This window comes from Lycium ferocissimum, chromosome 1 (genome assembly GCF_029784015.1).
Source record: "Lycium ferocissimum isolate CSIRO_LF1 chromosome 1, AGI_CSIRO_Lferr_CH_V1, whole genome shotgun sequence".
Lineage (NCBI taxonomy): Eukaryota > Viridiplantae > Streptophyta > Magnoliopsida > Solanales > Solanaceae > Lycium > Lycium ferocissimum.
The window spans coordinates 20,776,428-20,804,217 of NC_081342.1; the positions used below are offsets into that span (position 1 = coordinate 20,776,428).

Here is a 27,790-nt window from a genome sequence, read left to right on the forward strand (position 1 = left end):
ATAAACAATAACCCATTAATATTCTAGGGTTTTCTTGGTATGTGTGTTCTACCCGTCAATTCTCATTAAGGGTCTTTTGATTGAAACAAGAATCTAATATGAACATTAAGAGAAGAAAGTTAGTATTAAGGCTTACCTTTGATGAAGAATAGTGCCCTAGCCTTAGAAATTTGCCTCTATGCTCTTGGGAACTGTTTTGGGGATTATGAGAAGTGTGGGCACGAAATAACTACTTAAACTCATCATTAGACTTAAGTGGCTTCGTTGCAGCGAGCAAGGTCTCGCTGCAACGGACTCATTGCAGCGAACGGGGCCTTCGCTGTAACGAACCTTGGGATTTTCCCACCCTTCATTGCAGCGAACCCTATCTTTGCTGCAATAGTCTTGCTGCAACGAAGAATCTTTGCTGCAACGAGGCGTCATGAACTAGTGAGCACGGAAATTCCAACATTCTTATACGTAGTCTCTCAAAATCATTCTAAGGCCCTATGAACACAAGCCAACAAACAATCAAGTTAAAAACACATCACAGAGTCACTTACAAGTCACAAAACACAACATACAACACAACCAAATTATTTAGGTCCGCTTATTTCTAGCCCCGGGAAAGTACTAACAAGGGTAGAATGGTCAAAGCACAGATAATGACCAAGCGGATCGTTACATCAGATACCAATTGAACAACCGTTCGTCCCCAAACGGACAAAGGGGAAGGAAACAAGGGGAAAGGTACATGACTCAGCGAAAAGTTGGGGATACTTATTGCGCATATCGGATTCGGTCTCCCAAGCGGCTTTCTCAACAGGATGATTCTTCCACTGGCCTTAACTGCCGCGATCTCCTTCTACCTCAACTTATGCACCTCGCTATCCGATATTGCAATAGGTTCTTCCTCATAGGACAAATTCTCATCTGACAACACCGAATCCCAACGAGTGATATAGGAGCCATCACTATGTTACTTTTTCAACATAGAGACATGAAACACCGGGTGAACACCGAAAAAACCTGGGGGTAAAGCTAGCTCATACGCTACCTCCCCCACACGATTAAGAATCTCAAATGGGCCAATAAATCTAGGACTAAGCTTACCTTTCTTCCTAAACATCATCACAACCTTCATGGGTGAGATTTTCAACAACACTTGTTCCCTAACCAAAAACTCAAGATCCCGGACCTTTCGATCCGCATACTCCTTCTGCCTACTTTGAGCTGCTAAAAGCTTTTCTTGAATCACCTTGAGCTTATCTAGAGACTTTCTCAACAAATCAGTACCCCAAGGTCTTATCTCGAACGCATCAAACCACCCAATAGGTGATCTACACTTCCTCCCATAAATTGCCTCAAACGGAGCGCTATTAATACTCGAGTGATAGCTATTGTTATAAGAGAACTCCGCCAATGGTAAAAACTGGTCCCAATGACCACTGAAATCAATCACACACGCTTGAAGCATGTCCTCTAGGACCTAAATCGTCCACTCGGACTAACCGTCTGTCTGAGGGTGGAGATCTGTGCTTAGATTCAATCGAGTACCCAATTCCAAATGCAAATTCTTCCAAAATCGAGATGTAAACGTCATGCATCTATCGGATATGATAGAAATAGGAACCCCATGTAGTCTAACAATCTCACGAATGTATCTTGGCTAACTTCTCTGCATTATAAGTAAGTTGGATTGAAATAAAATGCATAGACTTAGTCAACCGATCAACAATGACCCAGATCGAATCAAACTTACCCAAGGTCTTTGGAAGACCCACCACAAAATCCATGGCTATCCTCTCCCGCTTCTATTCAGGAATGGGCATCCTCTGAAGAGTACCACCAGGTCTTTGGTGCTCGTACTTAACCTGCTGATAATTTAAACACTTGGAAACATAATCAACTATATCACGCTTCATCCTAGCCCACCAGTAATGCTGCCTCAGATCACGGTACATCTTGGTAGCACCCGGATGAACAGAATATCTAGAACTGTGGGACTCCACTAAAATCGTCTGAATCAAGTTATCAACTCGAGGAACGCACACGCGCCCCTTAATTCTCAACATGCCCTCTTCATCAATCACGGCCTCCTTGGCCTCACCACTCATTAACTTGTCCCGAAATTTGCATAAACTCGGATCATCACATTATTTTGCCTTAATCTGGTCTAGAAGAGATGACCTCGCCTCAATAAAAGCGAACACTCTGTCAGAACCGGATAAATCAAGTCTCACCAAATTGTTAGCCAAAGTCTGAACCTTCCTGGCCAACGGACGCTCTGAAGTGATCAAATGAGCCAAGGTGCTTATACTAGCTGACTTCTTGCTCAAGGCATCTGCCACTACGTTCGCCTTGCTAGGATGATATAAAATAGTAATATCATAATCCTTCAACAACTCCATCCATCTCCACTGCCTAGAATTTAAATCCCACTGAGTAAACACGTGTTGCAGACTATGATGATCAGTGAATACCTCACAATGGACACCATAAAGATAGTGCCTCCAAATCTTCAATGCAAACACCACTGCTGCCAACTCTAAGTCATGAGTAGGATAATTCTTTTCATGAATCTTCAATTGCTTGGAAGCATAGGCAATAATTCTCTTATCCTGCATCAATACAACACTTAAACTCGAACGAGAAACATCACAATAAATCACAAAATCTTTACCCTCCACGGGCAAAATAAGAATAGGTGTTGTAGTCAACAAAGTATTGAGATTTTGAAAGCTCTCTTCACACTCATCAGACCACTACAAAGGTACCTTCTTTTGAGTCAAACGAGGCAAATGTGAAGCAATGGAAACAAACCCCTTAAAGAACTGAGGGTAGCAACAAGCCAAACCTACAAAGCTGCGGATCTCTGTCACTGATGTGGGCCTAGCCCAATCTCTGACGGCCTCAATCTTTTTGGGATCAACCATAATTCCCTCTTTTGATACCACATGCCCTAAGAAGGACATCGAATCAAGCCAAAATTCATAATTAGGGAATTTAGCATACCACTCCCTATCCCTCAACAACCCAAGGACAACTCTCAGATGTTTCACATGATCTTCCCTGTTCTTCGAATAAATCAATATATCATCAATAAATACAATAATAAAAGAATCTAAGAATGGGTTAAAAATTCATTTCATCAAATCCATAAAAGCAGCAGGGGCATTAGTGAGCCCGAAAGACATGACAAGAAACTCATAATGCCCGTATCTAGTCCGAAAGGCTGTCTTAGGGATATCCTCAGCCCGAATCTTTAACTAATGGTAGCCCGATCTCAAGTCAATTTTAGAGAACACACATGCTCCCTAAAGCTGGTCAAACAGATGATCAATACAAGGAATAGGATATTTATTTTGAATGGTGACTTTATTTAACTGGTAGTAATCAATGCATATCCGCATTATCCCATCCTTATTTTTCACAAAAAGAACAGGAGCGCCCCACGGAAAGATACTCGGACAAATAAAACCTTTACTGAAAAGGTCCTGAAGCTGTTCTTTCAATTCTCTCGACTCTGCTGGAGCTATACAATAAGGAGGGATAGAAATAGGGCGAGTTCCCAGCTCTAAGTCAATGCAGAAATCAATATCACGGTTGGGTGGCATACCGGGTAAGTCCATAGGAAACACTTCTGCGAACTCACAAACTACAGGAACTAACTCAAGTGGTGAAATCTCAACATTAGTATCACGAATATGTGCCAAATAATCAAAACACCCCTCTCAACTAGTTTCTTAGCACGAGCATAAGAGATAATTTTCTTGGGGAGGGGGGGGATTAAGGTTTCTTTTCCACTCAAGCCTAAGTATCCCGGGCATAGCTAAGGTGACTGTTTAGCATGACAGTATAGAATCGCATGGTAGAGAGCTAATCAACTCATACCCAGAATAACATCGAAATCTACCATGTCTAAAATCATTAAGTCTACCCAAGTACCATAACCCATAATTATAACAGTGCAAGATCGAGCTACTTTACCTACAACCACAGAATATCCAACCGGAGTAGACTCATGAATAGGAGTATTAAGAGAGTCACAAATCGTATCAAAACTCCTAGAAAAGTAAGCAGACACGTAACGTGGAGCCCGGATAAAATAGCACAGAAGCCTACCGACGACAGACTAATATAGTACCTGTGATAATTGCATCTGAGCCCTTGGCCTCTGGCCTGCTTGGCATAGCATAGCGGTGGGCTAGCCTGGGAACCTCCACGGTCGCCCTGAACTGTCTGAGAACCACCCCTACTACACTGAAGTCCACCTCTGTTGGACTAATAACAACCTCTGTTGGGCTAAGCGCCACCTCTACCTGTCGTGTGACCACCCCTCCCAGTCTGAGCATGGTTCTTCCCAAAAGATCCCCCTCCTCTAACGGGAGCAACTAGGTGCCTGGGATCCTGAAACTGTCCACTCTGGTTACCCTGTCTGAGTCAAGGACAAAACCTCTTGATGTGCCCCTGCTCGCCAAACTCAAAGCATGCACGATCAAGAGTAGGCCTCTGAACTGACACCGAAGATGCTAAAAACCCTCCCTGATCTGGAACTCAGGATTGAAAGCCCCCTACCAGGCGGATAGAGTAATGAACAACTCCAGATGAGCCTTTAATCGAAGTTTGCATAGTCGATTGAACCTGACGACTTGAGTAACTGTGGCATCTCTATCCCTTAGAAAATGTACCACTAAAATTACCACCCTTTTGGGCCTTCTTGTCTGCATATTTGTTATAACTATCCTGACGGACACCCTCAACAGTCTTCACGTGATCCATTACCTCCTGAAAACAACAACCTCTAGCCACAAGCTAGAGAGCCGACAACTGAAGGGTAGTATTCAACCCCTTCACAAAATTCCTAACCCTCTCCTCCTCCGTAGGTAAAAGCTGGAGGGCATAACAAGCCAAAGAGTGAAATCGGGACTCGTAAGTACCAACAAAAGAGTTACCTTGCTCAATATTACTGAATTCATCACGCTTCTTGTCCCTCAAAGTACGAAGAACATACTTCTCAAGAAAGCTCTGGTAGAACTGAGTCCAAGTCCACGGAGGCAAATCCGTTGACCTACACTCTACAAACGCCCTCCACCATAACTAGGCATCTCCCATGAGCTGAAAAGTCACAAACTCTACTCCATACTCTCAACTCCCCCTATCTTATGGAGCCTCGTGGCAATAAATAATGAACTCATAAGCATCATCTACCTCAGTACCATAGAACTCTGGGGGCTTCATCTTAGTGAATCACCAAAACAAATCGTGTTTGTCACCTGTCATCACTGGTCCTCCCACTGGCCTAGGAAATAATTCAGGTCCTGGGGCCTTATCCAAACGCTGAGCCACAGCTGCGGCATGTTATACCCCTAGCGCCTGAACTGGAGCATGAGCCAGACCACCTGCTCTCGCACCCTGATTACTTACTACTGCTAGTAACGCACCTGCCTCTGCTAAACCATGCAACAGGTTCAGCACTCGAACCATAACATCTAACAGTACAGGGGTGGCAATAATATTTTAAGGCGGAGCAAACTCGCCGGGAATTATTGGAGGCTCGGGGGCGACTGCCGACAAGACCCCGCCCCCGGCTCGCCGCGCGCCCACCCCTACCTCTACTATGGCTCGGAATTCTCCTCCATTGCGGCCTCGGCCGACCTCCCCCTCGGCTCGCAACGGCCGGCGCGGCACCACGTTAGTTGCTCGCTGTCGCACAAGTCCTCACCATCGTAGAGAGAAGAAAGAAAAGTCAGATACCACTTTGAATCATCCAGATACCAATTAGAATCAAGTAGCACGAAAGAAAGAAAGAAAGAAATTGAAGTTTCTTAGTGTCTCATAGCCTCCCGAAGATAAGTACATACATCTCTAAGCCGATTTGCAGGACTCTACTAGAAATGTTCTTGTACGGCGAGATCAAAGAACCTAAAGCTCTGATACCAACTTTGTCACGTCCCAGACAAACGTGAGTGGCACCCACACTAGTCCAATAGTGGGTGAACTAATCCCTTAACCCATTATCAAGCCCATTTCCAATTACTTAAGTCAATTATAAAACATTATTCACGAATAAATGATAAAATAATCCAACAATAATATAAATAAATAACAAGTGCGGAAATCTAGCTATTACATCGCTAAAATCTGAAAGTCATCGTACAAGGACTCTAACCAACAATGTCTAAATAGAAGAAATAATTGTCTAAAATAAACATAATGTCTGGGATGAAAATAGATAGCCGAAATAAGAAAAGATCTTCGGGCGGCATGGCACGGATAGGAGCTCAACCTCTGATCTTGGTAACGGATAACCTCAACTAGATGCGAGGTAAGACAAAATCGAATCACAAAAATAGTGCGCAAGTGTATACAAACAACACGGTAATCATAAATGACTAAAGATTAGTATCATGCATACATACATAAAATAAATGGAATAGGTAGATAGGCACAACCAACATGAAAACACAACAAGTATCCCCGAACATTACTCACTCGTAGATCCATTTGATCATCGATAGAGAAAACCGCTAGAAGTAGCCAAATGTAATGCAATAAATGATAAAAATCTCCTTACACACATGCTAAATGGTAATGTTTTCCCCAAATAGCCTGACCCCTTCCGAAGATAAGTACATACGTCCTAGAGAACCGATCCGCAGGACTCTACTAGAAATGTTCTTGTACGAGCGAGATCAAAGAACCTAAAGCTCGATACCAACTTTGTCACATTCATCCTTTGTATTGGAACGGGGCGTTAAGGACAAATTCGGAATAAGGATGAATGGCACCCAATTTCACACAAGTCCAATAGTGGGTATGAACTAATCCCTTAACCCATTATCAAGCCCATTTCATCCTTAATTACTTAAGTCAATTATAAAACATTATTCACGAATAATATATGTGTGTGTGATGATAAAATAATCCAACAATAATATAAATAAAGCCATGACAAGTGCGGAAATCTAGCTATTACATCGCTAAATGATCTCTTCGACGTGGAGTGGTTGTTGAAGTCATCGTTAGGCAAACACAAAAGGACTCTAACCAACAATGTCTAAATAGAAATGAAATAATTGTCTAAAATAAACATAATGTTGTCAAGAAATGGGATGAAAATAGATAGAAGGTGAATTAAACCGAAATAAGAAAAAGTCATGATCTTTTTGATCGGCGGCATGGCACGGATGTTTGATGGAGCTCAAACCTATGGTTGTGATTTCAATGTATCTTTGGTAAATGTGTTATTGATGTTCCAACGTTGCTTGAAGATTTGCAAAGGGGACCGCTTTGGTTTGTTGTTTTGAATATTGTATGCGGAATGTTCTTAAAACATATTTGAAAGACCTCGGAATAATATCAAAATCAACGCAATCACAAAAATATTAGTGCCCGAATAGTGTATATTGTTGTTTGGTTTGGCGGGTTGAATTCCCGGGTTGTTGTTGATTGAAAATGGCCAAGTCGAACTTGGTATGGTATTTACAAGGGAAGAATCTTTGCTGAAATTTCGGTGGCGAGTGTACCTTAAAGACTAAGATTAGTTTGGTAAACATGACCAAATGCATACATATTCATAAAAAAAAATGGACTTTCTTTCTATGGCATGTCTTAGATGTAATAGGTTTGAAAACGTGTCTTGGGGACTACTACGGATCATAGAAATCCAAGATTGAAATCGGTCAATTCATATGCAAGAATTGAACAGAAATTGCAAAATGTTGGAAAACTTCCTAAACCCCTAAACTTGCATATAAGCCCCGAACATTAAGACTCTCGTACTGTTATGAAAGGTATTATACGTAAATTGTGTACGCCGCCAACTCATCAATATTTTCGTAGAGAACTTTCGGTTATCGTTCCTATTACTAAACAAGAGTTGTTTTTAACTAAACCCTGACCCAATGCATGATCTTTCCTCACTAAAAGTTTACAAATGTTTTCTAAAATATTCTTTTCTTAAAATCTCCTTTTTCTTTAAAAACTAAGTTTTACAATATTGAAAGTACACATGATTCTATGCTACCTATGAAGCCTATGATTCTATGATAACTATGATCCTATGATGACTATGATTCCCTATGACAAGATATGCTATGCATGACATGATATGATATGACATGACATGACACCATGATATGACATGAAATGTTCTATGCTACAACTCGCCTTATGATTATTGTTCCTTCAAAGACAAGCGCCCATAGGATAACATAATCGGAGGTTACCGACCACCAAATGGGACATAGATACTTTTGATGCCGGACGCGGGATATATGTAGAACCAAGCAAGTGCAGGCGTCCGCCCCCGGGGGCACTCGTATGCGGGGTGGCGTAAGAACTCGATGGACAATCCCGATGTCTAAGAGCTAAAATGTTCTACGTTTCTACTTACTTTTGATTATTGTTTTATTGTACATGGTTTGTTCGTGTGTTTGGGCGGCGTTTCAGAAATGTACACCCGGATGATGCGAATTCCGGAAATTTGCCACGGAGTGATAGGGGTTTATGGTCCATGTCACGATTAGAGGCTTTGCGGGAGCGTGTGTGTCTAAGGTGTCTCCGATGAAAAAGGGTCCATGGATGTGTTTTATTATACGGGATTTGCAAAGTTTGTATTTACTTTGAGAAATGACAAAAAGGTTTTGGAAAAAAAAAAATTTCTATGCATTTGTCTATTACTAGTTTATAAGTTCCTAAATAAGAGTTACGGGTTCGCTCGCTCCGCGATCGGAGTGCCCATCAACACCTGTAAAGTCGGGGTGTGACACTTTATGTTTATGTACATGTTTGTTTTGTGCTTTTGAGGCCTCGGATGAAATGTTGGATGATAGGGGGAAAAACTGGACAAAAAGTCGGCTCGCCCAAAATGGACATGGCAATGGGAGTACCGCAACGGGGGTATAGCGACCATCTATGTTCTCGGTGGTCGCCGGGGGGTGGTGGACCGCTATGGCGACCGGTATAACGTCCACGAACGCCATACGCGGTGCCGCGATTTCTCTTGGACCGCTATTGCGGTCACTTGATTGCTGTAGCGGCGTTATGACCGTTGCAGCGATCAACGTAAAACAAAGAGCCCCAATTTTATATACTTAGTCTCATATTCTCTTTTCACAAAACACCAACACACTTCCCAACAAACACCTAGGGTGAATTTTCAAGCTGGGAAAGATACTTTGGAGAGGTAAGTTTTATTGATTCCATTTTATCATTCCATTCTCCTTCCTTATTGTTATCCCCTTCATGGGTCTTTAATGGTGAAATTGAAATAGAAGCCCTAGAATGTTAATAAAACTTCTAAACTTGATGGGTTATGGTTATTATCGCTTAGCTATCATCTAAATGCCTTGGTTAGTTGCTCTTGAACATTTAAAGTCATAAACTAAGTGATTGGAGACCTAAGGTTCCATCAAAATGGTGTCTTGACCATAAAAACTGCTTGTAATGGGAATATTGATAGAATGTTGTTATAGATTGATGATTAATGATTACTAATGCCCTTGATAGGTTTCTTAGCACCTAAAAAATCATCCACCCCTTGAAACGGGGTAAAGGGAAGGGTATTCTTGCACTGATGCTAGTGATTTGAGTATTTGTGACTCATTGAGCCTTCTATTTCTAGACTTTGAGCGTTCTGAGGCTTTAAGGAAAGGAAAGGCTGTAGCAGAGTGACTTGCGTTGTCCCAGCTCCACATTGAGGTAGGTTATGATTTACTCGAGTTAGACTTTGGTTAGTTGATTGTATGTTTATGAATTCTCTAGAAGAAAGCATGCCTAGTTTTCATGCATGATGTTGCGTGGCTAAATTCCTATGTGATTGTGATTAAGTGATTGTGTAGGCTTCGTGCCACTATTGTTGTGTGTTGATTCTGCGGTGAATGTTTTGAGTGCTGATATTGAGAAGGTAAAAAACATTGCTTTGTAAGAGGTATGGAAAGTCTATATGTGACCTAGATTATAGGCTCGTGGTTCGAGGTTAGTTCCAAAAATGAGAGGTACGTTGATATGTCCCACCTTCGAGGTTCGTTTCGAAGCGAAGGTTGTGCTCGGATCCGAGGAGTGTTCCGAAATGAGTGGTACATGGACACCATGGGTCCCCTGCAGGTAATGGCTTCTGAACAATGATATCAGTTGGCATGTGTGTATAGTGAGTGTGGTCATTGTGGTAGCTTATTTCTGTTGTGGCTTACATGATTGTGATTCTTGACATTCTTGGTGATTTGATTATGGTTACCCTTAGTTGACTTATTGTGGTTTTTGATATTCATTTCTGTTGACCGGCTTGTTTATTCTATTGATTTTATGAATTATGAATGATACTAATCTTAGTCGGCCTATAATATCTACCGGTACATAGTGTTTGTACTGATACTACCTTGCTGCATTCTTTGAGTACAGATTGTGATACGGAGACTGCTACCCGCCATCACATCTAACGTGGAAGATGTTTGCTGATAGATTTAGGGTGAGCTTCTTTCCTTTCCAGGCCGCCCGAAGATTTGCTCTTATGATGTATTTTCTCATTCTGGACATTATGGATTTATTAGTTAGATTTCATTCCTTAGATATGTTTTAGATTAGAGTTATGTACGATGACTTTCGGATTTTAGGGATTTTGTAATAGTTAGACCTTTCGCACTTATTTTAGTATTTTATGGCATGACTTATTTCGTTCATTTGATGTTTGAATGAGTAATAACTTATTAGTTTAGTTAATAAAAAATCGGATCTGAATGGATAGATGTCTTGTGTTTTGGTTTGCCCATTAGGATTTAGTTAGGTGCCAGTTATGGCGGGTTGGGTCGTGACATGCAGGGGACTCATGGTGTCCATGTACTACTCGTTCTGGAACGGACCACTGACCACGAGCTCATAACTAGGCTACATCGTCACCCCCTGTCAAATGTGCCTTAAGAGATGTATATGTCCTATCCCAATCATCATCAATAATTGCCTCATAATCACATCACAAGAATAATTCAAGAATACGTATCAAGTCAACACAAATGAAGTATAATCAAATATCACAAGTCACAATAAGACTCACAGATAATCTGCTCATTGATAATATAATATGTAGCTATCTCAACTCGTCTCTGAAGGGTAGATATGAACACCTCCCTTTCCATGGTCTCAAGAATACAATTCAAGTTTATCACCCTCAACAATGGAGAATCACTTCACATAATTAATTATACAACTAACAAAGATCACCCAAAACACCATGTCCGAAAACCTAGACATGCTTTCTGCAAGAAATTCTACGACATGTACAATCAACTAATCAAAGTCTAACTCAAGTAAACTGTAACCTACCTCAAAGCAAATTTGAGCAATGGAATCACTTCGCAATCGCCTTTCCCTTTCGCAATGCCTAGGAACGTTCAAAGTCTACAAATCATAATGCTAAGTGATAATGGAGTATTAACTCAATTTATGGCTTCTATAATCAATTCAACCCTACAAATCTGATTTTTGCAAAAGTTCCCATTTTTAGTGGAACCACATCTCAACAAGAATTTCCATCATTGAATATCACATATATCTCTACTCTTAGATGATTAAAAAAAATATTAAATGACAATAACAATAACTCATTAATATTCTAGGGTTTTCTTGGTATTTGTGTTCTACCCTTCAATTCCCATTAAGGGTTTTTTGATTGAAACAAGAATCTAATATGAACATTAAGAGAAGAAAGTCTTACCTTTAATGAAGAATAGTGCCTAGCCTTAGAAATTCGCCTCTATGCTCTTAGGAACCTTTCCACTTAAACTCGATTAGACTTATACGGCAACCAAGGTCTCGCCGCATTCAACCCCGGGATTTTCCCACCCTTCAATCAATGGAAGAATCTTCGTTGCAACTTCAATCCGTTGAACACGAAAATTCCAACATTTTTATACTTAGTCACTCAAAATCATTCTAAGGCCCTATGAACCCTATGAACACAAGTCAACAAATAACCAAGTTAAAAACACATCACAGAGTAACTTACAAGTCACAAAATATAACATACAACACAACCAAATTATGTAAAACCTTATTTCGGCCTCCAAGAAATGGTCATGGATAACGACCACATGTACAATCAATCTCTAATTAAAGTCGTGAAGGGTAAGCAACCTAGGGCTTGTAATCGCAAATGAGGACCCGTATTCGTGACGAAGAGGACCTGGATAGATTAAATATCCTACTTTGAACCCATTTGTTCATAACACAAGTTTTGGAGTTCTAGACCTCGATTATGGATGATTTTCAAGGAAATCTTCACAATTCTTCAAGGGGATAAGTATCTAATCCCTATTTTTAGAGAATCCATGATTCGGTTAAGGATTTGAGAATTTTGCCCAGAAATTAAGAGATTTGGGGATCAATTTATGATTGGTACAAAATTCAGAATTCAAAACCTTTAGGGTATGGGTAATTCAATTTTAAAAAGATAAAAAATTGATTTGACCCGGGTAGGTATATACGATAACAAAAAAGTATGTATTGAATGTTAAGAGTCTTAAAGAAAAATGTAAAGGTTCTTGATTACCAAAAAAACTATCTCTGAGGGTACTACCACTAATATCGTGCCTACCCAAACTAGCATGGAAATTGAGAAGATAGAAGGTGATGAAGGATGGACCATAGTGGGAAAATGTAAAGGACAGAACAAGTGCATAACTAATTTTTCAGATTCTCAATGGGGTAAAACAACTATTATCCAAATCAACAACAATCTAGATGCTCAGTTGAATCAATTTTTTTTGTGTGTTTTTTTCAGACAATTGAATCAATTTTTGATCCAACAAGAGAGTAAAGGCAATGTATCTACAACTATGGTAACAGAGACAAGTCCAGAGATTAGATCTCATCAAATACAAGGGATGCTTACAAGGAATAGTACTGAGAATCAACTTACACAGACACAAGAGATACTTACAGAGGCTAGTTGTGAAATTCAACATAAGATGGTGCAATGTTCCGTAAATTTGGGTAAAGTGTGAATATGTTAAGAGAATGATATTGCAAAATTTTAGCCATATGAAATCCTATCGGAGTGAGTTTGGGTTTCCAAATATTCAATCTCATCAAACACAAGGGATGCTAACAAAGAATAGTACAAAGAATCAAATTCCCCAGACACAAGAGATACTTACAGAGGCTAGTGGTGAAATTCAACATAAGATGGTGTAACGTTCCGTAAATTCAGGTTAAGTGTGAATATGTTAAGAGAATGATAATGTGACATTTTATCCATATGAAATCCTATCGGAGTGAGTTTGGATGAAAATAATTGTTTTAAGATCAAGACGAATAGTGAGGTGCATAAGATTCGATAAAATATACTAAGTTTACGATAGTATATTAAGAGTTCCACCACTTAATAAAAATTCTTTAGTTTTGAAAAATTCCAACCATATATGGACCAGGTCAATCGGAACTATGTGCTAGGAGTTATGCCTATTTTATTGAACATTGTCGATACAGTGAAAAAATAGGTGTGCACAACTCATAGGCGCGATGAAAATTTTCCTAGCCGCAGTACAAGTCTTTGTTTTGTGCTTGGTGCGATTTTATCCGAATTTTATAAAAGCCTAACTTCATGAAACATTTTCCACTGCGTTCTAAACCATCTTTTTGGAGAGAAAACAACCCTATTTCTTCTCCTAAACCTCTAAGGTAAGTTCTTGATCAATTTCAATCATTACTACATGAATATAACAATAATTAACACTAGTTAATCCTTCAAACCCTTAGATTCTTGAAAATCGAAGAAAGATAAACTGAAGGAGACTTAGGAAAAATATTAAAGGTATGATATTTGATCTTTAATGATGTTACTTAAAGTATTTAGACTAGTGTAGGTTATTAAAAGCAATGAGAATCCATGAGTGATTCATGAGGGTTTCAAGAACACGTTTTTTGGCATGAAAATGCCCTAGTTCTTCTATTAAGGGTGGGAACTCTTAGAATTGGTTAAAGTTATGAACTTTATCATTAATAACCATTTTAGAACGATTGTTAAACTTGGAGGAATATGTTTGCTATCTTTTAGCCAGAATTGAGGTATGTCTATGAAGTAAAAGAGGGAAAATGGGCCCACAAGGGTAAAACGTGTATTTCAAAGATGGAGTACGTAATCCAACGTTCTAAAAGTCCAATTCTACTGCCCAATTGCTAAATTAGTTCAATTATTGGTCTATTTCATCATTCAAGTCAAAAACCCCAATTTGGGTATAAACCCTAACTTTCAATCTTTCAATTCATCAACTATAATGGAAGATTCAAGACTATTGGTCACTAATTCATCAAATTTCATGCTTAGATTAATCAAATCCATCAATGATTCTCATATTGGAAGTCTAAATATCAAAGGATAAAGTAAACATCAAAACCCACCTTCTTCCTTAAGTTCTATAGATTTTCTAGTATGCATTCGTGCTTAAGAAAGGTAAATAAAGGAAATCAAGGTTCGAGAACTTACCCCCAAGAAGAATCTGCTTAGAACCTCTTCAATTCTCCGTAAAGACACTTAGGAGTAATAAATGCAGGAAAGGAAATGAATGGTTTTACTTATCATTAAATAAGACACTATTATGCATTTCCCGCCGCAGCGGTAACCGGACCGCTCCTGCGACGCTTTGATAGCCACAGCGTGTTCGCTCCAGCGGAGCTCCATCTGGTGGAGCGGATTCCCATGAATCCACTTACCACACGCCAGTGGACCAGGCCTCGCCGAGGCGGGTCCGTTATAGCGCACAAGGTCCCGTCCCAGCGGGACATCAGACACCAGCAGATTGCTAGTTTTTCACTATCTCATTCCCAAAACCCGACAATCACCCTGGACTCCCAGATGTAAACCAGATATGCAAATCTACATAAACACACGCTACGGACTCACACATGGTCTTGAAATTCCCAGCAGATGTCTATTTGACTGGGTCAATACCTAATGTCAAAAAACTAACTTTCCAAACAATATCCCAAAATGCTCCTAAGTGTCTCAGGAACCGAACTGAACATCCCACTAAGTCATAATCGACCATTCGGACCTCTCGGAATTGACGGTTTTCTGAAAAAGTTCTGTTTACCCAAAAGTCAACTGTTGGTCAACGATTTTTCGCTTTAACGCTCTATTTCTCATAAGTCATCATAAATCTCGCCCGATTACCTCGAGAACTATGCCACCCAACCCCACATGTCAAAATCATAATAATAGGGCTCGGGAAGGGTCAACGTGGTAAATGTGTCAAAAGCACTAAAACGACCAAACGGGTCGTTACTGTTGACACCTAATTTTTGACCTCCCATAATTTATTTTAATTGCTCAAAATACATGAATATTAAATGCATAAATATGTGTTCCTTTTTTTATAAAAAAAAAATCAGGATGATTTTATAAACTATGTAGATAATATTTTACCTTTATTGTTTGGTAAAATGATTTCTATAATAAATCATTTGAAAATTAATTTACAACAATTATGATGCATTTTGCTAAATTCAATCAAGAAAATAGTTCAAAATAACTATTTATTTAATTTTTTAAATTATCAGAAATTAATTAGCAAATATTTTACTCCACTTAATTCAAGGAAATTGATTAATTAGGAAAAATAGCCATTTTTCCCCTCAACTTTAATTTTTGTATAATCAAATCATATTTGATAATTTTAATTAATCATAATTGATTTAAACAGTTAATTATGGCTAGATTTGTAAATTTGTGAAATTGACCATGTCTTAAATTAATTGGTTAATTCGTTTTCATTTGGTGACAATTTAATTGCTTCAATTGACCCTTTTAATTTTGCCCAATTTGCAATATATATATATATATATATATATGAAATGGCTTCTTTTTTTATTTTTAAAATGGACCTAGTCGGCCAAATCGGACCGACCCGGGCCAAATCACCTTCTAAAGGGGGCAATGCCCCGTTTCCCTTTCAGTAAAGGGCCAAACAACCCTTTAAGAGAGAAGAGGGTTTCCTCTCTCAAACCCTAGCCGCCTCATTTGAGTTTCTCTCTCTTTCGTTGTTTTAATGACAAAAATGGCGATAGTGTAGGGGCCACAGGCTTGGTGTGGCTAAATAGGTAGCATTAAATGCTACACCACGGGTTTTCACCAAACGCAACCCAAAGGTAAAACAATTTCTTTCTTTGTTCTTTACTTTTCCATTTCTTCCCGTTGAATCACCTGCTGAGCATTTATGAGTTTGTACTTATCCGTTTTGGGTCCTTGACTCCTATCGGCTCTGTGGAAGCCAACTTGATCAAGGGAGAAGAAGTGAAATCCAACCGTTCATGCCATGATTGGCATTGGTCTAGTTCGTCTATTTCAAAATATGTAATGAAATTGCTTGCATTTTGGTTTATCCCACATCGAAAAATTAGGGTTTGGGGTATTTGGGAACTCTATAAATAGAAGGCCATTTTTTCATTGTCAGGGATAGCTTGCAATCTAAATATCTCACTTTTGCAAAAGGAACTCGAAATACTTGGAGTTTTGAAGTATTCAAGACCCTTATTTTTTTTTTTTTTTTTTTGAGTTCGAGTTTAAGTTTAAAATTTCAATTTTAATGTTCTTATGTGGCGAATATTGGTTAATTTGAGCTTTTGGGGGAACATTAGAGGTCTTCCAAGTTCCATCTTTGTTACTCCTCTCGTCTTCATCATAGTAGAACTAATGATTTTCTAGTCGAGTATGTCTTGAGAATGGAGACCCGTGCACGAGTTTGGGGATATAAAGTGTTGTACTTCGTGTACAAATGTATCAGTAGGTATTCTGGGTAAATTATGGAGTTATAAGTTGAACGGATCGAATCGGCGAAATCTGAACTGAATCAACAAATTCTGCAAACACAAGTCAGTGTCGACGGGCCGTTGACGGACCGTCCCTATGCACCGTCAACATGTTTCTGCAGACTGAGATCTGCAGGCGCAATTCGACAGGTCAAGTCGACGGGACCGTTGACCCGACCATCAAATCGCCTCTCTGGAATTTTCTGGTTCCAGCTATATATAGACGATCCCTGCTCTCATTTTTTCAGATTTTACCCTCTCAATAGCCTTAAAAGCTCTAGAATATTCCATACACTTCTCTAGCATAAACTTAAGGTAAATCAAAGATTAAAAATACCAAAAATTAGTAGAATCAAGTGCAAAGATGCTCTCTAGGTTTTGTGGAAACCAAGAACCTCTTTGGTGTTGAAGTTGGATTTTTCTCCAAGTGAAGTGTTTTCATCCAAAGTCCATTCCTACATCATCAAAGGTGAGTTTCATGTTCATTACACATTATTAAGAGTATTGAGGGGTTGAATGACTTGGATTAAGAGAGAAAATAGAATATGAAGCTTAAATGTGGAAATAGTGGTATTTTTGAATAGAACTTGACATGAATCATAGTTCTTGATATGCTTCGAGTATAATCCTGTTATGAATGACATTAAGAATGTTGAAGAAGTATTATATATGAATGAGTATGACGTTGTGTTGTATTTATGGTTGTGGATGACCTTGAAAGGGAATTTTGAGAATTGGATAATGCTTAACTTGGTAAAGATTATTGATTATGATATTATGGTTGTTGTCATTGATGTTTAGGGGTTGTTTATTGTATGGGGAAAGTTGTAGAAACAAAGGAGGTGTTGCCTAATTTTCGTTAGTCCTTAGTCGTTTTAGCCTAGACTTAAGTATGCTTCTAATGATCTAATGCAATGCGAAATCTCTTGAATGTAGAGTCGTGAGCTTGGAAGGAAAGCGTTTGGTTGATAAAGTTAAAAAGACGTAAAGGTATGTAAGGCTAGTCCCCTTATTTCAAAGTCATGACTCCTATATTATGATTTCTTCTCTACATTTCCATGACCTTCTTACATCCCAAAAGATGGAAGCTAAGGATTCTTAAGAGCTTCTTACGAGATAGAGATGAGATACGTTCTGTGATAATGATGAGGATAATGTTGTTTTCATGAGCTTGATAAACCTATTTTTATGATTTCATTGATGTTACTTCTTGTTGTTGTCTCACCTCATGATATTAGTTCTTCCAAGGTGAGGCATAACGATGATGGTTATTCCATAATATAATCGGAGGTTACCGACCTTATGTCACTCCGATAGAGTTATAGATTTTCTTGAGCTCTCATGCATGCATTATGTTATGTATACGTATGATTACACCGCGCCTATATGGCCGGGCAGTCACCACTACGACAGGCGTGGTGGGCAGCTATGATGATGATTACACCATGTCTATATGGCATGGGCAGACACCACTAGTGGGCGGCTTGAGATGTTTACCCCGGACGTGGGCTAATGATGATCACACCGTACCTATATGGTCGGGCAGTTTATATATATGTATGCATGATATGATGTTTCTTGTTAGCATGCATGATTCCGCCTTAAGAGGCAATCAGTCACAGGTTATCTCTTCAGCTCGTGTTCTCTTATTTACTTATTATGTTGATTTACATGCCTTACATACTCAGTAAATTGTTCGTACTAACGTCCTTTTCTTTTATGGACACTGTGTTTATTCCCACAGGTAGACCGGGAGACGGTGCAGACGCTTAGGAGCCTACTCAGCAGATTTGCAGGAGCACTCCACTATTTTGGAGTCGCCATTTCTTGGTATATTCTTTTGTGTATACATTGGGGCATGGCGGGGTTGTAGATGTTATGAGACTTCGTCAGTGTATATTTTGTACATCATTTTGTAGCCTTGTGGGCTTATGCATATGTACATGTTTTGTGAGATTCGAAAATTGGTTTATGACAAGTTCTATGTTGAAGATGATATATGTCCAGGTTGAGTATGATAGATAGCATGATGAGTGTGCTCGGTAGCCAGCTCCGAGTACCCGTCATGGCCCACTAGTTGAGTCGTGATAAAAATGGTATTAGAGCAGTTCCATCCTAGGGCGTATCTATGAGCCGTGTCCAGTAGAGTTTTGTTTATGGGTGTGAAGTGCGCCACACTTATAAACGAGAGTATCAATGACCGTCTTTCTCCTTCGTAGATCGTGCGATAGAGCTATGTTATAAGATTTTCCTTTTTCCCTAATTGTGCGTTATGATTTAAGTGATGTCGGTAAAGAGCCGCGTCGGAAGGGCAAGGCGCGATAGGAAAGCGTTGAATATGTTTCCCAAAATGAGGCTCCACCACATACTTCTCATACTCCTCCTATTCTAGATGAGCAAGAAGGGGTTCCCGCCACACTTATAAACGAGAGTTCCTCCACCGGGTGCTTCGGGTCAACAAATGACCAAGGCTATTTAGCTATTGACTCAACTAGTTGCCGCTCGAGCTTTCTTCGGGTGACCCACTTCCAATTATATGTTTGAACCCGAAGTCAAAGCCGGATGAAGACCCTCAAGATTTTATAGATGAGATGTTGAGGACGCTGAGGATTATCCATGCTTCCAATACGGAGTCCGTGGAGTTGGCATCTTATAGGCTCCGTGATGTGGCGGTTCTTTGGTATAATAATTGGATTTCTTCAAGGGGGGAAAATGCACCTCCCCCGATTTGGCAAGAGTTTGTAAATGTTTTCATCCGTCATTATTTGCCACCCGAAGTTTGTCGAGCTCGAGCTGACCAATTCTTGAATCTAAAGCAAGGGAATATGAGTGCTCGGGAGTATAGTCTCCGTTTCAATTCATTGGCCCGGTATGCTCCGACCATGGTAGCCGATATGGGAGACCGGGTGCATAGATTTGTGAGTGGCTTAGGGCCACATTTGATCAAAGATTGCTTGACAGCTTCACTACAGGAGGGGATGGACATCTCCCGTATTCAGGCTCACGCTCAGAATTTAGAAGAGCAACAGCAGCCGCAAAGGGGTGAGCGTGATATGGATAGAGGGCAGAGCAAGAGGGCTAGATCTGCCAGTGCTAATAGCGAGTATAGAGGGGGTTAAAGGCAGTCATATTCCAAATATTCAGACCAGTCTACGACAAGTGCACCTCCTCGATTTGCGGGCAGGAGATTTGATCGCCCCATTTATTCAGGACAAGGTCAGAGCTCGAGAGTTTCAGGTTCCCAGTTTGGAAGAGATCCTAGTCAGAGGAGACCGTCATTACCACGATGCAGCCAGTGTGGTAGATTACATTCGGGTCAGTGTCGCCGAGGTTCAGATGCTTGCTATGCCTGTGGTCAGGTTGGACATATGATGCGTGATTGTCCGTCAATAGGTGGTAGAGTTGGGGCTTAACCTACAGGATCAATAGCAGGTTCTTCTTCGTCCATGCACCCCATAGGGCAGACTCCCCAGGCTTCAGCAGACCGCGGTAGAGGCAGAGGGGTAGCATCCAGTTCAGGTGGTCCCCAGCCCCGTATTTATGCTTTAGCTAGACGCCAGGATCTTGAGTCCTCCCCTAACGTTATTACAGGTATCCTATCAGTATTCTCTCATGATGTCTATGCATTGATTGATTCGGGTTCTACTTTGTCCTATATTAATCCGTATATTGCTGATCGTATTGGGGTGAAACCCGAGTCAATTAAACCTTTTGAGGTGTCTACTCCTGTTGGTGACTCGATAATAGCTAGACAAGTGTATAAAAATTGTGCGATTGTGGTATGTGATCGTCAGACCATAGCTGATTTGATTGAGCTGGAAATGTTAGACTTTGATGTGATTATGGGCATGGATTGGTTGGCCTCTTGTTATGCTAATGTAGATTGCAGGACAAAGATGGTTCGATTCTAATTCCCAAGAGAACCAGTGTTTGAATGGAAAGGTAACACAGCATCCCCAAGGGGTAGGTTTATTTCCTACCTCAAGGCAAAAAAGATGATTGCTAAGGGCTACATTTATCATTTAGTCTGAGTTCATGACACCGAAGCAAAGCCGCCAACTCTTCAATCCGTCCCGGTAGTAAATGAGTTTCCGGATGTATTTTCAGATGAACTTCCAGGTCTTCCACCAGAACGGGAGATTGACTTTACTATTGATGTATTGCCGGACACCAAACCTATATCTATTCCTCCTTACAAAATGGCTCCTGCAGAATTGAAAGAGCTAAAGGAACAACTAAAAGATTTGCTCGAGAAGGGATTTATTAGACCCAGTTCATCGCCATGGGGAGCACCTGTCCTGTTTGTAAGAAAGAAAGATGGCTTGTTGCGAATGTGCATTGACTATAGGAAATTGAACAAGGTGACGATAAAGAATAAATATCCTCTTCCGAGAATCGATGATTTATTTGATCAACTGTAGGGTGCTAGGTGATTTTCCAAGATTGATCTGAGATCGGGATATCACCACGTGAGAGTCAAGGAAGAAGATATTCCGAAGACAGCTTTCAGAACTAGATATGGCCATTATGAATTTCGGGTGATGTCATTTGGGTTGACTAATGCTCCGGCAGTGTTTATGAATTTGATGAATAATGTGTTCAGGCCTTTTCTAGATCTATTTGTGATCGTGTTTATTGATGATATTCTAATATACTCTCGGTCAGAAGCAAAGCATGCAGGTCATCTACGTACTGTCCTTGGAATTCTTCGGACTCGAGAATTATACGCCAAATTTTCAAAACGTGAGTTCTGGTTAAATTTTGTAACTTTTCTGGGCCATATTATCTCAGCTGAGGGCGTTCGGGTTGATACTCAGAAAATTGAAGCCGTAAAGACTTGGCCGAGGCCTACAACGCCTACAGAGGTCCGTAGCTTTCTGGGTTTAGCGGGTTATTATAGAAGATTTATGGAAGGACTTTCCTCTATTTCAGCACCATTGACGAAGCTAACTCAGAAATCAGCAAAATTTCAATGGACCGATGCTTGTGAATGCAGTTTCCAGGAATTGAAAGATAGATTGACTTCAGCTCCAGTCCTAACGCTTCCAGAAGGGTCAGAAGGTTATGTTGTTTATTGTGATGCCTCCGGTGTCGGATTGGGCTACGTGTTGATGCAGCGCGAGAAGGTTATAGCCTATGCCTCTAGGTAGTTGAGAAAACATAAGAAGAACTACCCAACCCACGATCTTGAATTAGCGGCGGTTATTCATGCTTTGAAGGTGTGCAGACATTATTTGTATGGTTTTCATGTTGATATTTATACGGATTATAAGAGCCTCCAGTATATTTTCAAGCAAAAGGAGTTGAATCTTCGGTAGAGGCGATGGCTAGATCTATTGAAGGACTATGATGTGAGTATCTTATATTATCCGGGAAAAGCAAATGTGGTGGCCGATGCTCTTAGCCGCAAATCCATGGGCAGTTTAAGTGACGTTCAAAAAGAAAAGAAAGAATTAGTCTGTGAGCTCCATCAACTAGCTAGCCTAGGAGTTCGTTTAATAGATTCAGGCAGTGCAGGAGTTGATATTCATAATCCATCTGTTTCATTCCTAGACATGGAAGTGAAAAGGCGCCAATATGAAGATCCCTAGTTGAGTCACTATAGAGATACACTTCCCCAGAAAGAGGAGTCACCATTTGAGTTTCTGCAGACGGGGTTCTCAGGTACCGAGGCAGGCTATGTGTTCTGAATGTTGCGGGATTGCGTCATCAAATTTTGAAGAAGCTCATTATTCCCGTTATTCTATTCATCCAGGAGAGACGAAGATGTACCACGATCTCAAGTTAATGTATTGGTGGGATGGAATGAAGAAGGATATCACAGAGTTTGTAGCTCAATGCCCAAATTGCCAACAAGTGAAAATTGAGCATCAAAAGCTAGGAGGATTATTGCAAGCCATGGGAATTCCAACCTGGAAACGGGAGGTGATCAACATGGATTTTATTGTAGGTTTTCCTCGTTCTCGCGGTAAGTATGATTCCATATGGGTAATCGTGGACAGACTTACAAAATCAGCCATTTTTCTTCCAGTCAGAACTACATACTCAGCAGAAGATTATGCAAATTGTATCTTCAAGAGATAGTGCAACTTCATGGAGTACCAGTATCCATTATCATAGATAGAGGGGCATAATTTACAGCTAAATTCTGGAAGTCTTTTCAAGAAGGTTTGGGAACTCAAGTGAGACTCAGCACAGCATTTCATCCACAGACCGATGGACAAGCTGAACGCACTATTCAGACTTTGGAAGATATGTTGCGGGCATGTGTATTGGATTTTGGAGGCAATTGGGATGATCATTTGCCACTTATTGAATTTGCCTACAACAACAGTTATCATTCCAGCATCCAGATGGCTCCGTATGAAGCTCTGTATAGAAGGAAGTGTAGGTCGCCAATTGGATGGTTTGAAGTCGGAGAGACACAATTGATAGATCCAGAACTGATTCAGCAAACAGTGGAAAAGATCAAGCTTATCAGAGACCGATTGTTGACAACCCAAAGTCGCCAAAAGTCCTATGCGGATAATCGCCGATGGAACTTGGAATTCCAAATTAATGATTAGGTGTTCTTAAAAGTGTCGCCGATGAAAGGCATAATAAGGTTCGACAAGAAGGGCAAGCTCAGTCCCCGGTATATTGGGCCTTATAAGATTGTACGCAAAGTGGGCCGAGTGGCTTATAAACTAGATTTACCTCCAAAGCTTGAATCTGTCCATCCAGTTTTCATGTGTCGATGCTCCACAAATGTGTGGGAGACCCTTCTAGAATCGTGCCAATGGATGATGTTCAAGTTACACAAAAGTTGGCTTATGAAGAAGTACCCATTGCCATACTAGATAGGCAAGTACAGAAACTCAGAAACAAAGAGGTAGCCTCAGTGAAGGTCTTATGGCGAAATAATAATAGAGAAGAGATGACTTGGGAAGCAGAAGAGGGTACGAAGACCAGATATCCACATTTATTTCTACCCCCGGAAGAGATTCAAGATGAGACGCCATTATCCCCAGGTATGAAATGCTTCTTTTATTGCTTTTGGATCGTGTGTGGCCATGTCTCTTAGTGTGATGTTGTAGCCCTGTGTGGCAATGTTATTTTGGACTATCGTGACAGGGTGGTAGTGCCATATTATAGGGGAAACTCTGGCAAAATTTCTGTAGAATCCCCGAGAACTTAACATTCGAGGACGAATTTTCTTAAGGGGGAAAATGTTACGCCGCTCGTCTTCGTCATAGTAGAACTAATGATTTCCTAGTCGTGTATGTCTTGAGAATGGAGACCCGTGCCCGAGTTTGGGGACATAAAGTGTTGTACTCCGTGTACAAATGTATCAGTAGGTATTCTGGGTAAATTATGGAGTTATAAGTTGAACGGATCGAATCGGCGAAATCTGAACTGAATCAGGAAATTCTGCAGACACCAGTCAGTGTCGACGGGCCGTCGACATATTGATGGACCGTCCCTGTGCATGGCCCGTCCCTGCGCACCATCAACATGTTTCTGCAGACTGAGATCTGCAGGCGCAATTCGACGGGTCAAGTCAACGGACCGTCGACCCGACCGTCAAACTGCCTCTCTGGAATTTTTTAGTTCCAACTATAAATAGATGATCCCTGCTCTCATTTTTTCAGATTTTACCCTCTCCAACAGCCTTGAAAGCTCTAGAATATTCCATACACTTCTCTAGCATAAACTCAAGGTAAATCAAAGATTATATACCAAAAATTAGTAGAATCAAGTGCAAGGATTCTCTCTAGGGTTTGTGGAAACCAAGAACCTCTTTGGTGTTGAAGTTGGATTTTTCTCCAAGTGAAGTGTTTTCATCCAAAGTCCATTCCTACATCATCAAATGTGAGTTTCATGTTCATTACACATTATTAAGAGTATTGAGGGGTTGAATGACTTGGATTAAGAGAGAAAATAGAATATGAAGCTTAAATGTGGAAACATTAAATGCTACACCACGGGTAGCATTAAATGCTACACCACGGGTTTTCACCAAACGCAACCCAAAGGTAAAACAATTTCTTTCTTTTTTCTTTACTTTTCCATTTCTTCCCGTTGAATCACTTGCTGAGCATTTATGAGTTTGTACTTATCGGTTTTGGGTCCTTGACTTCTATCGGCTCTGTGGAAGCCAACTGGATCAAGGGAGAAGAAGTGAAATCCGACCGTTCATGCCATGATTGGCATTGATCTGGTTCGTCTATTTCAAAATATGTAATGAAATTGCTTGCATTTTGGTTTATCCGACATCGAAAAATTAGGGTTTGGGGTATTTGGGAACTTTATAAATAGAAGGCCATTTTTTCATTGTCAGGGATACCTTGCAATCTGAAAATCTCACTTTTGCAAAAGGAACTCGAAATACTTGGGGTTTTGAAGTATTCAAGACCCTTAATTATTTTTTTTGAGTTCGAGTTTAAGTTTAAAATTTCAGTTTTTATGTTCTTGTGTGGCGAATATTGGTTAATTTGAGCTTTTGGGGGAACATTAGAGGTCTTCCAAGTTCCATCTCAACCTAAGGCTACATCAAAAAGGGGTAATCTTCCTACCTTATTATTTTAGTTTCTCTGTATTTCCTTTTGTCTAATTTGTTATGTGTTAGATTAAGTTTGTTAATGTAATAGATTAAGATTTAATCATGACATTACTCTGTCTTTATTCAAGTGATTGCTTAGGGTATGTTTAGGTCTGTTTATTGCTGTTTAATTACTAGTCATTAAGATTTAGTAAAATTAACTTAAATTTGTCATTTGTTTGAAGATCCATGTCTGTTTGTGATGAGTAAATTCACTAAGTAATTTCTGATTAGGGTAAGTTAACCTATTTGGTTCATATGACTTTATAAAGCTGATAGAAAGCTTTGGAATCCCTTGAACCTGCTCATTGGTTTAATCATGATATAAGCTTGAAAGTTATAGACTGTTGCTCATGCACTAGGTTTGATTTTAATTATTTTTAGTTTAATATGTGTCTTGACTGATTGATTACTCTACATTAGTCTAACATAATTCCTCTGTCATCAACTTTTTATTGTATGAACTGGTTTTGTGTAGTAGTTTGCTATGAAGTTCTTGATTGATGTCTGTGACTTAATAAGAATCATAGATTGATTTACTCACTATTTGCAAAGTCACTATATAATAGTAGTAGACTCAGGTTAATCTTTAATTGAATATTGGTGAAAGGTTTCAGTTAGATCTCTTAAGTGTGACTGAAACAAATATGTGCTTATGTGAATTTTTTTTTCCTGAACAGTGTCATGTTAATTTTTAGAGACATCTAGTCTAAAACTTGCCTAAAAAGAGAGTGCAACCAAGTACAAAGATATGAAGGTTCTTGCTTAAGTCTACAACACTTTTTTTTTTTTTTTGGAAGAAGTATATTTATGGCCATATAATTCTGTACAGATTTAAGATTTGGTTAAGTAGTAAGTAAAGATTATGATATCCACATGAGGTTATATTAAGTGTAGTTACAGGTTAAGAATAAACCTTCCTTTTATATGATTTAAGTTGAGTCTGTGGTTGTTTACATAGCCAGTTGGGACTACTTGTGATTCATGACCATGCTGGTGCCTTGATTGAAAAAATAATGACTTTTAAAAAGAGATTATTTACACCTAATAGCTAAAAATGATCCACTTAGGTCCATAATTTGACTCAAAAACTTAAGTTTCCATTTTGCTCTCATATACCTAAATCTTTACTTGATCAAATGATTAATTTGAAGTTGACTTGTGTATTTTGAGACTGGTATAGCTGAGTCAATGTAAAACTGTCTAGACCTTTGATGGGCTTGCTATATAAATGGAATGGGCTAATTTGAGTAAAGTATAATTTTATGAACACTCTGTTTGATCTTTTGTCTGTCTGTAGTAGTGTCACTTGTTCATTCAAGACTTAATGGATTATTTTGGAGTATCTGTTATGGTCTAGTAATTCATATGAGGGATTGATATAACTGGTGGTTTATAAAAGCCTTCTATAGCTATACTAAGTCTACTTCTTAAACCTTCTGAAGAGAGAGGTATTGTTGGTCTTGATTATTAGTTCTCTACACTTGAAGTTGATTGGAAAAGCTATTTGATAATTTGCCTTAATTCATAGTTCAGAAAACCAGTTGTAACCTTTTAATAAGTGACAATTAGCTCTTTAAAAAAATTAAAAAAAAAAAAAAAAAAAAAAAAAACTGGTCATGTCTGTCTATTCTTTTTCTGAATTATCTTTAAGTGATTGCTTAAATATTGATCAAATGTGACTGTGCATACTGTTTGTTCCTGTGTAATCATGGATTATGTCCATTTATCTTGACTGTGTGACAAAGTGCTGTAATAATGTGCCTAATCCTGTTTCAAGTTATAAAATTACTGATGCTTAAAACTGCAGCCTATTAGATACTTAGTTAATATACTCAAAATTTCTGTAAAGGGGCTGTTTGGGGTACTAATTAAGTATACATTACTTTTCCTATTATACTATAACTAAACACAACAATGGAGAAGTAGGAATAGCATTTGGGGATTAAGCTTAAGCTTTTCCTGGTGTCTGCCATGTCAGGGGTTCCTAGAAACCCCTTGAATCTTGTGCGACATCGGGATGAAGAAAGTGAAAGATTTCCTTTATATTCCATTCTTATCATCTCCATGAGTATGTATATTACGGTATATCGAGGAGAAATTATGTATATTCAATTAATAGACAACCTTCATTTTTAAAATTTGACCTCGAGCCTATTCTATCCTTGGCGGTTTGGACTTATTATACTTAAGCCTGAACTTTATTTGGCCCAGGTTTGGGCCTGTGCGTGTGCAATTTCGTCTGAATCTCATTATATTATTTTATGATCCAATTTACCTAGTTAAAAGTAATTTAAATTGAGTGCAATGATAATAAATATTTATAGATGGATACTAATTCTCATCCCTTTCATGTAAACTTCTCTCTTGGTTTGGGGCCTTTGCATTGATACTTCGAATTGGGCCAAGCCCAATTCTGCCTATGAT

General features: G+C 39.4%; 1 protein-coding gene and 1 long non-coding RNA gene across 2 annotated transcripts in view; both read left to right on the forward strand.

The window, feature by feature from the left end:
- Positions 1–27,790, forward strand: part of LOC132051938 (non-specific lipid transfer protein GPI-anchored 5-like) — an 86,466-nt gene that overhangs the window by 16,672 nt on the left and 42,004 nt on the right. The window lies entirely within an intron of this gene.
- LOC132051905 (uncharacterized) lies at positions 16,031–26,959 on the forward strand. The gene is made up of 3 exons (XR_009413914.1): positions 16,031–16,375; positions 25,050–26,784; positions 26,815–26,959. It is a non-coding gene; the product is annotated as an uncharacterized LOC132051905 (long non-coding RNA).